Consider the following 14,970-nt stretch of genomic DNA (forward strand, 5'->3'; position numbering starts at 1 on the left):
CAACATCATTCTATCTGCAGAAGGAGATCTATTGACTCTAACTCTTGATTCTTCAGTCCATCTGGGTCTCCCCATTTGATCTGAGTCCCTTAATAAATACCATCAAGTCTAACCCAATCACCATGAGGGCCAGTCCTGTCCTTCTTTATTTTCATACCCTTTGTTCTCACAAAGCCAAAAGCCACAGTGGCATTTTGAATGTCAAATGTAATCATGTCTTATTTCCACAATAGCTCTTCAAAGTCTCCGTCTTGTCCTTAGAGTGGAGTCAAGTTCTCTTAACAAAATTCTTCCTCATCTCTTTCTTCTAATTTCTCCTTCACTGCCCCTATCTTCCAGCGCCTGAGTCCCTTTTCCTGCCTTAAGTTCTATTTAGTTCTCTGTTTATGCTGCTGCCACCGCCTACCTCTACCCTCCCTGCTGGCAAAATATATTCACACAAGTCTGATTTACTCCCAATAATTCAGTTAGACCCCAGTATGGACTTCCAAAGCAGCCATCTGTGATGACTGGAGAACAGAGTCCTTTTCTCTCCCACTGAAACAGTTTCTGCTCCTCCTTTTCAGACCCACTTTGTTGTATCATAATTGTTTGTCAACAATCTACAAGAAGGATGAGTGCACAGGAGGATGAATAGAATGAGTGGAGTATTAGATAGATGGGTGCATAGATCATCTCTTTAGAAATGATAGCTTGTTTGTAATCTAGTCTTCCTTAAAAAAGAAGGAAAAGTCTACAGAATGCATCAATCATATGTGAAACTGTAAAAGTTGACATAGACTCACCACAGGGGCATTTATTTTTTAAAATGCATTGCATTTGTGCTGTTATTTATAAACAGAAACTTTAAAAATCAGTGTTAACATACTAACAACCCCATATTGGGCGGAATGAGCAAGAAGTATTGAAGTTTTCCAGAGAGGAAAATTTAGGCTCAGAATAATGAAATCTTTGGCCAGGGTTTTAAACTCTGTGGATAGCTGGTTACTAGAAAACTAAGCAACTGTCCTTCTACCAGGAGAGCCCTGCGAGACAGTAGCAGGGGCATTAAAGCATATAACGAGAAAGGACAAATAGCACATCAATCACTTTTACTTGGTCAGTCATCTGGCAAATACTTGATTGTCTAGTTCTCAGGCAAAGCTGAGGGTTGTATCAGTCTCAGTGAGAGGGACAAATCAACTGAAACCATAGAACGTTATGTAAAATTAGAGATGTGTAAAAAGAACCCCAGAGGACAGGTCTGGGAGGCACCACAGGGCCCATGACAATGGATCTTTCCTTTTTAAGGATAGCTGAGGACACTTTGTAGTGTTGATAAAGCAGGATGGCCTGACATGCCAAAGAAATAAGCAGACTGAAAGGTAGGACGAGATCCTGAGTATCTGCATGTATGCTTCTCAGAACACTAAGGATCAGCGTAAGAGCGCAATCAAAGCTGCATGGACAAGGGAAGAGGGCAGTAGTTCCTTAGAGACTCCCATATTTTCCATTCTGGGATGGTGCAAGGCCGGCATCCCACCTTGCAAAGTAGGGAGAGGAGCAAGGCAGTGCAGGAAGCTGGCGGAGAAGAGGGTGGCCCAAGACAGGAGTGAGCGCCTGGCACCGTGATCCTCCAGCCTCAAAGAGCTGCCCCGTGGCGCTGGTGGTCAGACCCTGCTGCAAAAGCTTGCATCTGGATCCTTACTGGAAGTCAGTCTAGACTAGGATGCTTCTCTCGGCCTCAGCATTGAGTCTTTGGTCACACACAGGTGTGACCACAGGCGGTATAACAGGGAAGGGTTACAAATGAGCCTTGTGAAAGCCTGCACCAGAACTGGACAGCACTAGTTGCTGTAGAGAAGCAAGAAAGGAGAAGAAAACAGGCTAGAAAGTTCCAGAAGAGTGTATCAGGACAAGAACAAGAGTGATAAGCTCGCCTTAAGACCTAGGAGTATCATGGTCTTAGGACAGAGACTCATGAGAAACGGCATATCTCCACACACAGTCAGACAAGAGGATGATGTGGTTTTTAGTGCCAGTCCACCGAGAAACTACTGCACCTCCATGCCTGTAACCAAAGGCAAAAGAAAGCACTTCTTCCCAGTAACTCCGAGCAAAACTGATGGGTTGAGCATGCTCTACTGCAGACCTCCTGTTTGAGGATAATCCCCACAGTCTTATGTCAATGGTCCAACTACCAGCTTCAGAAATGGGGTCTTTGGGAAGTGACGAGATAGATCACTGGAGTAGAGCCCCGGCATGGAATCCGGCATACTTATTGATGAGAAGAGAGAACACAGAGGGAGATACATACACACCCCAACACAATGTGATATAATCCAAGGAAACTTGTCAGAACCTTTGCCATGCTACCTGAGCTTCCAGCTAAAAACTATGATCAAATCAAACCCCTTTAAAATAATTAACTAACCTCAGATATATTATAGAAACAAAAAGCTAACAAGAAAGCATTGAAATGAGATACCTGTATATACTTTCTTCTTTAATTTTTAAGATTATAATGTATTTATATCATTTTCCCATTTTCCCCTTTCCTTTCCTCCCTCTGAGCCCTCCTTCATGCCCCTCTTTGCTCTCTTTTAAATTGATGGCCTCTCTTTTCATTGTCATTGCATGCACATATGTACATGTATATGCATTATATTTAGATACTCCTAAATATAATCTGCTCTGTCTGTATAATGTTACTTGTATCTAAGTTTTCAGGGTCAATTATTCGGTATTGGATAATCAGTTAATGTGCACTCTCCCTGGGGAGGACTATTTCTCCCACTCTCAGCACTCCTCATAAGCTTGAGGTTTTCTGGGCTTCCCCCCTTTATGTTAACATGTCTATTTTTGTCCTTCTTCGGAGTCTGTCTCAGCACTCACGTTGCTGAGACTTTGTTGGTGTAGCTTCTGACATTCCTAAGAGAAACCCTCTCACAGCAAACTCCGTGATCTCCTGGCTCTTACATTCTCTTTGCCTTCTCTTCCACAATGTTCCCTGGACCTTAGGGCGGGGGTGTTTTCTAGATGTATCCATTGGGGCTTGGCTCCACAACTCTGCATTTTGATTGGTTGTGGTTTCCTGTAATGCTCTCTGCCTGATACAGAGACAAGTTTCCTTGATGAGGGCAGAAGATTATATTTACCTGTAGTATAAGGACAACCATTTAGAATGTAGTAGGGATGATCCTGGTTTCTTAAAGTGGCAGTTGCAAGTTCTCATTCAAGATCCATGGCTTCATTAGCTTTGGTTAATTGGCTAGTTTTCTATAGTTGGATGGCTCTTAAATCTAACTGGAAAACTGTTGGTTACTACCCAGGTATGTGTGTCACTAATGTAATGCTAGGGTTATTGTGCCATGCTGGTTCATAGATGTCATTGCTCTGGGGACTGTTGGCTGCTCCCCTCCTTTGGAAGCTTGCATGGCTCATTCTGATACCATGAAAGCGAGTCCACAGGGAGGAGGCTTTCAAGTAAGTTCTGACCCATGGGTCTCTGGGCCCTGCTTCTGAAGTACATGGTGTCTTCCACCTTTTGGGGTCCACCAAGGAGAAGAGCAATGGCTGACAACACTGTAGGAGTCTCTCGGACAAACCCAGCCTGTGTATACATTCAGAACCTCTTCACATCAGAGAACTGAAAGTTGCAAACGTCATCACATTTGTGACAATTTGCCCATTTCCAGAGAGTTTTATTTTTGTGTTCTTCCTTGCATTTATTTCATCGGCAAAGGCATAACCTTCAGTTTCCCTGTACAGTTGCATCCCTTGAAGAAGACCCTTGGGGTGCTGTTCTTCACCTCCTGCTCTGTAGTAATTTGTGTGCTTGGTAGCATGTGTTTGGCTTTTCCCTCGTCTGGGCCTCAGTCAAGGATGTTAGATACACCGCACTGCCACGCTGCACCAGCGTTGGATGCCACCCAGGCCATCGCCGTCCACCAACTTTAAGTGAAGCTTCCTTTTAATATGTTTCAGGACAAACACACATACAAACTCTCTGGCCTAAAGCAAACTTGACTATGAGTTAGATTAAGAAAATCCCCCAGGCGATTTTTTTCAGCAAGGAGTGATTGTTCTACTTCCCAAAGTTCTGTTTGTTCTGTCTGTAGGATGTGATTCTGGCTCTGGGCTAATATCGGTTCTGATCCTAAAGTTTCCATTGGACTGGCGTGACCCATACTAAGCGCCGAGGACATGAGAGGAGATGGCCCAGGGGTGTCCGTGTATTGTCACTTTCCTAGGAACAAATGGTGGTGACAGAACGTGGGCCTGGGAACATTTTGAATAGATTGAAACAGCAGCTAAATGTCTATTGATGATGATGTCATAGATGAGTAACTAAGGATGAAGTCACAGGGTGGACAGAGTGCAGTTACACCTGGCTCACACATGTCCCTTTTTCCTAGAAAATACTATAATTACATTGAGGTGGAAGGATAAGCTACTTTCATCTCTTGTTCTTAATTTTTAAGATATTTTTAAATGTGCTCTTGTGGCTGAAAGAACATGAGAACTGGCATGAGGCACTTCTGATTGTCTGTGTTTCCAGCCATTAAAAACACATATCGTGGCAATTAAGTCTTCTCTAGACATCATTTCTTCGTGATAATGTGCTTTTCCATTACCTCAATGAGATGCTGTAAGCTGATGATTTATTCTGATGACCACAGTAACAACAGACTCAATGCGATGGTAAACCCTCTCCTTGCTGGCATTTGCAGTTATTATCCAGGCTAGTTTCCTTGCTTTAGAATCAGGAGCCACTATTAGCAGGTTAGCAGAAATATCCCCTTGTTCTGTCTTGGGGGAAGGGGTGGGACTCTGTGAGTCACTTGACAAAGGCAATTTGATTCTGGTCTTAGTACCTTGTAGCTTCATTCACTTGGAAGTTGGTGGTGGTGGCGAGGCCTAGCTGATTGCTGATCTGACCGGAAGATTCTGTTTCACGGTTCTAGGAGGAATTTTTCCATTTATTCTACTTTCATTTTTGCCTTCTTCAAGAACAGAATTCTTCAGGGGGAAAGATGTTATATTATGTAAATAAAAGGAGACAGATGGGTTAAAGGGAGAGAAAGAATATTTCCATTTCCACTCAACTTTGGAAATCTAGGCCAGCACTGATAAAAAACTGAAGAAACACAGATTGAAACCAGATCTGTCTGACAAAAGATCGGCCCAGAGCTGACCCAACAGAGCAACTGGCTGCAGACTCCCAGCTCCTGCCTCACAGTGCTGCTGTCCAGCTGGCCTTGCTCAGGTTTGAGTTTTCCTTTCTTTCTTTCTTTTTTTAATAATTTGAGTCATCTCTGGTCAAAATGATTCACAGGTTGTTTTTTTTTTTTTTTTTATGTGATGCTTGGAGGACATTTCAAAGGCACGGAACCTGTCATATCTGAACTGCTTGGCCCTTCACACAGAGCCTGGACTTTACTAGTCGCCAGCATGTTAAAATTTAAACTCTCACTTGGTGACATTTTCATTAGCACTTCTTATCCCATACTCTGGCTTTTAAATTTTAATGCCTGTCTTAAGAAGAAAGAGAGAGGGGAGGTTTTGTCAGGCCTGGTGGCACATGCCTGTAATCTCTGTACTCAAAAGCAGAAAGAGGGAAGCCATTTCAAGGCCAGTTGGGCTACACAGTGAGATCCTGGCTCAGACAGACTAACCAACAGTGTTACTTGAACCTTGGGCCTTGTTGAACAATGAGTCAGAATATCAGTGTCCTGAAAACTGTGACAAGTTTAGAGAATATCAACTTGAGTTTGCCAGAGACATAAATAAAAACTGTGGTACAAGGCAAAAACTGCATTTGTTTGCTTGTAATTATAAATAATGAATTCATCAAGACACTAGATGAACAGTAATTATTCAGCTCCAAGTTCACTCGTGTAAGAGGAGAGAGCTCTGTTCTTACTCTCTGTTAAGAGCAGACAGCGTAGAACTCTCATAGATATAAAGAGCAGAGATGAAGATTGTGTTAAGGGTTTTTGCATCTGAACGTCTCTGAGACCATGACCCATGTGTGTACTTGCATAATGTAGTGAGTTAGAGAGTCTTGGCAGACACAGGAAATTCAGAGGCTCCTGGGAAGCTCTCTCCCTGGCTCTGACTGCCACATTTTTACCCAGTTCTTCCTCTTCTCCTCCAAGGCATATCCTACTAATGCACAAACTGTGTGTACAGGCCTTGCTTTCTTTGCACAGGCCTGGTCCTTACTTTACAGTTGCTGGAGGTCTCTGGGTCCTGCCTTCTGTCTTTTTGCTCTTTGACCTGCCAGGCCACTCAGCAGGCTCCTGACTTTACTAACCACACAGCTCATCTCTTCTGAGGTCTTTTGTTTATCTCTCCACATTCCTGACCAGGACTATTACTCCAGACTGGTGCAGATGAGTGGCCATAGATGTCCTCCGTGGCTGTACAAGAACTAAGCACAATGCGGAGCTGCCCTTTGCTGGTTTCTTTCTTCTGCATGCGAACATCTCCAGCATCATCTGTTGAGGAAGCTGCTTTGCCTCCAGTGTACATTTTTGGGATCTTTATAAAATAATTAGACAGCTGTAGTTGCATGGACTAATATTTGGCTCCTGTACTCTATCGCACTGATCTCCGTCTCTGTTAAGTACCAGCACCATTCTGTTCCCGTTACTATGGCTCTGTGCTATATCTTGAACTCAGGTATGGTACTGACTCTCATCGTATTCTTACTGTTCAAGATTTCTTTGGCTATAAGGGAGCTTTTGTGCTTTACATGAATTTGGGTTTTTTTTTTTTTTTCAATTTCTGTGGAGAATGAAGTTACAGTTTTGGCTGAGATTGTGTTGACTCGGTAGACTGCTTTTATAGGATGGTATTGGTTTTGCCCATCCACGGGATGTCTTTCTATATTCTAGTATCTCCCTCTATTTCTCTCTTAAATGTTTTACAGCTTCTCTTTTACAAGTCTTTTACTTCATTGGCTAGGCTTATTTGGGAGCTATTGTGAATAGGACTGTTTCCCTGGTTTTCTTGTCTCTATGTTTATCATTGGTATATAGGAAGGCTACTAATTTTGAACGTTACTTTTGTAACCTGTAATTTCACTAGAAGTGTTCATCAGCTGTAGGATTTGTCTGTTGGAGTCTTTAGGGTCTCATGAATGGAGTAATTTCATGTGAAAATAAGCATAATCTTTCCTTTCCTATTTGTGGTCTTCTGGTTCCTTCGCTTGTTTTATTGTTCTAGCTAAGACTTCAAGCACTATATTGTAAGGTAATGGAGATAGTGGACATGGTTGTAGAACTCATCATTTTAGTGGGCATACTTTGAATTATTTTTGTCTAGCATGATATTGGCTGTGGGTTTGTTGTGTGTAGCCTCTATGTGTTGAAGTGTGTTCACTGTATCCTTAGATTTTCTAGGGCTTTTATCAAGCAGGGATGGTGGAATTTTCAAAGTCTTTTCCTGCATCCACTGAGATGTTCATGTGCTTTGTATCCTTCAGTCCATTTGTACCATGGATCATGTATATTGGTGTATGTGTGTTAAACCATCTCTGCATCTCTGGAATGAAGTCAACTTGATCATGGTGTATTCTTAAATGCAGTTTGCAAGTATTTATTGAGAAGTTTTGCATCTATGTTCACCAGTAAGATTGCTCTATAATTCTCTTTTTTGGTTGTGTCTTTACATGGTTTAGCAATCAGCATAACACTGCCTTATAAAAAGAATTTGGAAACATTCTTTTCTTTTCTGTTTTCTGGAATAACTTGAGAAACATTGGTTTTAGTTCTTCGCTAAAGGTCTGGTAAAATTCTGTGGTGAATCCATCTGGACCTGGGCTTTTTTTGGTTGGTAGGTTTTCAGCTGTTGCTTTAGTCTCACTGCTAGTGATGAATCTCATGAACTTTTTAAAAAATTACTCTTGGCTTAAGTCTGGTAAGTAATATACATTTAAGAACTTGTCCCACTTTTTTTAAGTTTTCTGGTTAATAATTATTAGAAATTTCATACATGCATTCAATAAAATATGACAATTTTAAACTGTTAAACTGGGAGGAACATATACTACACTTGATCTTATCTAAAAGGCAGAGAAGTGATGAAATATGTACTGTATACTACCCATTTCTCCTGTTAATAACCCTCATGTTGCATTCAACACCCCATTGCAACTTTCTTTCCCTTTTTTCATTATTTTAATAACACACTAATTCCTATTAGTACTGCCTAGATATGCATCAATGTGGGTCATCTATTGGAGCATGGGAATACTATTTGTAGACACATCCTCACAAAGGGATAATCTCTCCCACCCAACTATCAGCTTTTGGTAGCTGCTCAGCAGTGGTTGGGTCATAGAGAACATCTGCCCAGAATTTTGGCTGATTATTTAAAGTATGTGCTTATGATCCTCTGTCATGATGATTCCTCTTTGTCTATGAACTCATTAATTTGGGTTTTCTTTCTTTCTGTTCTTTCTTTCTTTCTTTCTTTCTTTCTTTCTTTCTTTCTTTCTTTCTTTCTTTCATTTTTGGTTAGTTCAGCTAATGATTATAAATTTTGCTTATTTTTTCCAATATCCAACTCTTTCTTTTATTTTGTTGTTAGTTTTTATTTTATTGATTTCTTTTTTGATTTTCATTATTTTCCTCTATATGCCAGTTTGTGATTAGGTTTGTTCTTGTTTCTATGAGGTCTTGAGAGGCATTATTAAGTTATAAATCCTGAAACTGAAACATACACTGTAAGATATAGGAATAGGTAAGAACTATCTAAAGAGGATGCCAAACAGCTCAGGAAATTCTAGTACAAGTTTTGGTTCCAGTTATGCTATGCAAATTGTGTGTTGTCATAATCCCAAGTGTGGGATATGGGGCTGCTTTTAGTTTGTCCACAGCTTATAATTGCCTCATGCAGTCTTGGAGAGGTATGTGATCTTTGCAAGCTGGAGTTAGTGGAATTCTGAGGACCCTGGGAGAATATAATTATGAGAGCCCAGAGAGGGAAAGAAGGAGGGTTTCAAGAGACAGACTAAGGAGAAATAAGGCTGCTCGTTCTGCTGCTGCCATTTGCCATTTGCTGTTGCTAGAACTGCTGTATATCCTGATGACTAAGATTGGTATTGTCCCAAAGAACCTGACAACCCCAACCAGCCAGAACTACAGAAATGTAGAGAGATCTACATTTCCTTTCCCTTCTAACCTCTTTTCTTTCCTACATGAGTTGGGGGATTGGAGGGGAGGTGGAGGCTTTAGAAACCCCAAGTAAAGTACAGTTAAAAATGAGGCCAACAATTGTAAAAAGGGACTTGAAGTCAAAAGGTTTCTGAACAGCAAAGGAAATTATGATTCAGGTAAACGACAACCTTTGAACGGGAGAAAATATTCACCCCTTATGTTTCTGCTCCCCAACCTTGGTTGCAAGATATAAAGCAGGGGCCGAGGTGGAAGCTTCTTTCCTACTATATGGCTTTCATAGTGCCAGAAGGGGGTATGTTACTAGAGGAGATGAAACCAGAGCAGTGTTCCTCAGCTGTGAATCCTGTGAACTACAAACTACAGGGCCACCTGCCAGGCAAGATGTGGCCGATGGTACAGTAATGGCATTACTGTTATGGGAGTAACCAACTTTCTGGGATTGAATTTGGAGGTAATACATGCCTAGCGCTGCAAACTCAGTAATAATAATAAAAAAGAAATGCCTGCAGAGGTCATGGGTTCTGGATCCCTCTTTGCTCTTTCTTAGCTAAATTGATATGGTGCCAGATTGAAGTCTAAGCATTAATGTATATATCCATAGATAAATGGTATTCTCGGTCTTAAACAGAGAAGCCTCTCTTTGAATTGAAAAAAAATGGTGAATGCAGAGATTTGTGGCTTCTCAAGATGCTTAGGAAAAATGACAGCTGGATGCCCAGCCCTAAGCTGGACATTTATACCAACCCTTGTAAGGCTAGAGGAAAACTGAGAAAGAAGGGACAAAAGAACATGACAGCCAGAAGACAGGAAGGAGAGATAAGAGATGCTGTCTTCAGAGCTTGATGCTACCATTGCAGGCACGATTCCACAGTGGCTATGGGACCCTGCAATGAGCCTGTACAAGGCTGGACAGCAGCCCATTATACACCAGAAATTCACCCATAGGGTCCTAACACTGGCATCTGATGGATTCTGGGAAAGGGATAATGATGTCCTTTAAGTGTGTGCTAAATAGTAAGCCCGCCAGGCTCTAATGGATAGTTCTGAACCCATGGTCACTCTGGCTCACAGTTCTAGCCACTTGGGAGGCTGATTCATAAGCATCCCAAGTTCAAGTCCTGCTTGGGCAACTTAGTGAAACCCTATCTAAAGTTTTTGCAAAAGTATGACAAAGTTAGCACATGTGGGCTAGTGGACAGCACAGCAATTCTCTCCTTGCACAAAGCCCTGAGGTTCCATCCTCAGTACTGATAATAAGTAATGGGGGCAGGGAATAAATAGTCTTTAAAATCTTGTGGCAAAGAAAGACATATCAATATCTTAACACTTCTTTCTTGCCCTTTTAACTTAGTAGCAGGAAAATTTAACATATGTAAAAGTATATAGTAGGAATTCTCTCTTACACCCATTTCCCGTCTACACAGCGCCTCCCTGTAGGAGCTGTTAGTAGCCTCAGGCAACCTTCTAGAGTGTCTTCACACTGATAAAGCAAAGGAGTAGGGCATGGTTCTCACCTGAATTTCTTTCATGCAGCAATGCATTCTGGGAATTTTACCTGCCTGTGTGGAGCCCATGGAGTGATGTATTATTATTTAGCCATACGTGCCCTGTGGACACATGGGTGTTTTCAGTCTTCCTGTTATAAGCAGTGCTATAATAAATATTCCCAGACATATGTCACTATGCTTTTAGTATAATTATCGCAATGCCATAAGAAAGAAACACATGCATTTGTTACTTTTATAGCAATTTTCCCAAAGTATGCATTTAAATACTAAAATAAAGTATATCATCAAATATTTAAAATTGGTTCTTCCAAATGATTACTGGAAAATGCTATCTTGGTACAATTTTCACTTCCATTTTCTAATGCATGATCAGGTTTTTAATATTATGAGTGATATGAATATTCTTTTTTCATGATAAGGATCACTTACATTTCTCTCAAAGTGACCTTGCCAAGTTTTGTATTGCTGTGGTAGTTTCTTTATTCTCATTTTATTAGTTCTTTGGGAATTTTGTACAATGTATTTTATCCATACTTAGTTAAATCCCTTCCCCCAACTTCTTCCATATCCACTCCTGCTTCCCTTCTAGCCCAACTTTGGGTCCTCTTTTCACATTTCTGTAAAGCCTTCAGGTACAGCTTGTGCTGCCCCTGGACTCTTAGATTAGAGCCTTGCACTAGAGCTTGGTCAGCCCAGGAGGGTCCCCACCTTTAAAAGGCTGACTCTGCATTCCAGCATCCAGCAGTAACCAGCATCCTTAGCTGGAGACAGGACTTGTCTCTCTTCATGCCAGGACTTTGTCTGACATGAGCTCGCAAGTTCTTGTGCATGCTGCCATGACAAAGGTGAGTCCATATGTGTAGCTGACGTATTCTTGTAGTACTCCACCACCTCTCTCTCTCTAAATATTAGATTTGCTTATTTTATTCACTTTATCTCCCAATCGTAGTCCCATGCCTCTTCTCCTCCTGACCCACCCTCCCACCATCTTTCCATTTGTCCCCACCCCTCCTCCTCAAAAAAGGGACCCCATCCTGCATACCAACCCACCCCAGCACACCAAGCCACTTGAGAACTAACCACATTATAGCATGTTCTATTGCTGTGGACACAGTAATCTCCTGGAATTATTTTTTTATCATGTCTAGCACATCTTTTAACCAGTTGAATTGAGTGAGTCCTTTATAAGCTGCCGACTTGGCTTAACAAACTGCACTACCTGATCCATGATTGTACATCCTCTTCCAATGAGGCCACACAAGGCATCCCAGCCAGCAGAAAGTCATCCACAAGCAGGCGACAGAGTCCCCATCCTCCTTCCTGTAGCCTTGATAGTCGCTGTTTGTACGCATGTATGTATGTATGTATGTATCTGTGTGTGTGTGTGTATGTGTGTGTGTGTGTGTGTGTGTGTGTGTGTGTATGTAATGATTCTAAGTACATCATCTAAAGAGAATCACAAGGTATTTGTCCTTCTGTATCTGGTTTATGTGTGTTCATTTCTCTTAGGGTAATGTCCTCCTCCATGTTGAAGTTTCTGTCAGAATTTCATCTTTAAGCAAGTGAGTCTATTACATTCTCAAAATCTTTTTGTGTATATCCATTCATGCATCAGAAGACACAGTAGAGTTCCATTAGAATTTTGTACGTATGAAATCATGTCATCTACAAGCAGGATATTTTCTTTTTTCCTGTCTGTTTTGTTTTTCTATGGCTTAAGAATTATTCTCATTCCATCAGTTTGTTGGACAAGTTTGAGAATTGATAATAGCTTTTATGTTTGTTTTAAGTAATTTATTTCATTTTTAAGATTATAATTTTTGTTTTCCCTTTCTTCCTTCCAAACCATCTCATATCACCCCTCATAATCTCTTTCAAGTTCATGGCCTTTCTCTCTTTAAGTGTTGTTATATATCTGTACATATAACATACATATATGTTATATATACATATGTTATATGTACAGATATATGTGTGTATACATATATGTACATACATATATGTATATACGTATACACATATGTCTGTATATAACCATGCATGTATATATGTATGTATTAAGATAGTAGCCTTTTAAATGTTTGGTAGACTTTGATGGTAAAGCATTATGGTCCAGAAATGTTTTGTCACAGTTATTTTTACTATTGACTCAATACTCGTATTTACTGAAGGTCTGGTAACATTTTCTATTTCTTCACATTTATTATTGGTAGATTCCGTTCCTAAAAAGTTATCTGTTGAGAAGTGGGAGAAATCATCTTCCGTGGGGAAAAGCACAGCAGTTGCCTACTCAGTGCCAAATCGTGAGCCCTGAAAGCATGCATACAGTATCATTATACATACATTCTATTTAGGAATATATTTGCATATATGTGTATATAAACTTTCCTAAGCAGTTAATAGAAAGAGGCCAGAAATTTGAAAGAGACCAAGGAAGGGTATATAAAAATATTTGGAAAAGGAAAGAAAGGAGAAATGGTGTAATTATATTATAATCTCAAAAATAAGAATAAGTTTAAACCTAAAAATTGAATAAAGACAAAATAGAGGAGATCCAGGTAACTGTTATCCAGGGTTTTTGGGTTTTTTTTTTTTTGTAGTAAAATATCTAATAATCACTTTTACTACCATAGGATTGGTATTAGTATCCTCCTATATAATTTTAATAACTTAAAACCATCTATTTTAAATGGCTCTCAACTCTGTTGATCTTGTTTGTTTGGTTGTTTGGTTGGTTGGTTGGTTGGTTGGTTGGTTGTTTTTGTTTGTTTGTTTGTTTCTTTTAGACCAGTGGATTTCAACCATCCTAATGTAATGACCGTTTAATACAGTTCCTTATGTTGTGGTGACACCAACCATAAAATTGTTTTTCATTGCTTCTCAATTACTATAAATCTCTTACTGTTATGAATCACAATGCAAATATCTGATGTGCAGGATATCTGATCTGTGACCCCAGGGACAGGGTTGCTTGACCCCCAAGGGGTCACAACCCACATGTAGAGAACCACTGTTTTAGACAAACCAGATTTTGCTCTCTCTCTCTCTCTCTCTCTCTCTCTCTCATTTCTCTTTGATTTTTTCTTTCTATCTTCTTTTTCTACTTTGTTCTAATCTTTTCCCAGGGTTCTTCAGATGTAAAATCAGGTCTTCGGTTGAGGATATTTTGTGTTCTGTAGTATAAGCTTTCTGAGCTATTCATGTCCCTTTCGCTAGAGCTCTCCTGGCATCACCTGCACTTGGTTGCATTCTTATTTAAGCACCCATGAGTATTTTCTCATCTCCCCTGTGATTTCTTCTTTGGCCTCTTGACTATTTGATAATATACTGTCGAATTTCATATATTAGTTTTTCTATTCTAATTAAGCCCAATCATGGTCAGATCAATATTTTATATCTATCTTTGTAAACCTATTGAAACTTGATTTTTGCTTAATCTATATTTTATCTTGGTGAATGTTTCATGTATAATTGAGAAAAATGTGTGTGTTGCTTTTGGATGGAGCTTATGTATATGTCTGCTAAGTTTACTGTTTTCTTGTGGTATCTAAGCCCTCTGTATCCTTACCCATCCTTAATCCTTTACTCAAAGTGAGATACTGAAGTTTCCAGATATTATATTAGAATATTTTATTTATGCTTTCAATTTTATCTGTTTTGTATTTTATGTTTTAGGATATTTTACTAAGTGTGTTGATGTGTATAATTTTTGGTATTCTTGTTTACTGAAACTTCTAAAATATATTATCTTCCTTTTTACTTTTGCAAACATTTGAAATTTATAATATTTTTTCTGGCAATATCTTAGTTAGAGTTACTATTGCTAGGATGAAACACCATGACCATGAGCAACTTGGGGAGGAAAGGAATTGAGGAACCAAAGGCAAGAACCAAGACCAAGGCAGGAACACAAACCAGGCAGGAACCTGGAGGCATGAGCTTATGCAGAGGCCATGGAAAAAAAGATTCTGCTTACTGGCTTGCTCTTCATGGCTTGCTCAGCCTGCTTTCTTATAGAACCCAAGACCACCTGCCCAGGCATGGCACTACCAACAATGGGCTGGGCCCTCCCCCTCAGTCACTAATTAAGAAATTGTCCTACTAGATTTAGTATATCCAGTTACTATGTTGATGTCTTTGATCCAAACCAGATACACTAAATCTAATAGAATAAAAAATGGGGAATAGCCTTGAACACATTGGTACAGGAGACAACAGGTCAGGCACTAGGATCAACAATTAATAGTGGGACCTCATGAAACTGAAAAGGCAAAGGACACCATCAATAGTACAAA

The 14,970-nt window shown here is 40.1% G+C and overlaps 1 protein-coding gene and 1 pseudogene across 1 annotated transcript in view; one reads left to right on the forward strand and one right to left on the reverse strand.

The window, feature by feature from the left end:
- Nucleotides 1-14,970, forward strand: part of L3mbtl4 (L3MBTL histone methyl-lysine binding protein 4) — a 344,610-nt gene that overhangs the window by 288,151 nt on the left and 41,489 nt on the right. The gene's annotated exons all lie outside the window — the stretch shown is intronic.
- LOC129679213 (U2 spliceosomal RNA) lies at nucleotides 7,968-8,070 on the reverse strand (annotated as a pseudogene).

This window comes from Psammomys obesus, unplaced genomic scaffold, assembly GCF_907164565.1.
Source record: "Psammomys obesus unplaced genomic scaffold, mPsaObe1.curated_primary_1811, whole genome shotgun sequence".
In the NCBI taxonomy this organism is placed as follows: Eukaryota; Metazoa; Chordata; class Mammalia; order Rodentia; family Muridae; genus Psammomys; species Psammomys obesus.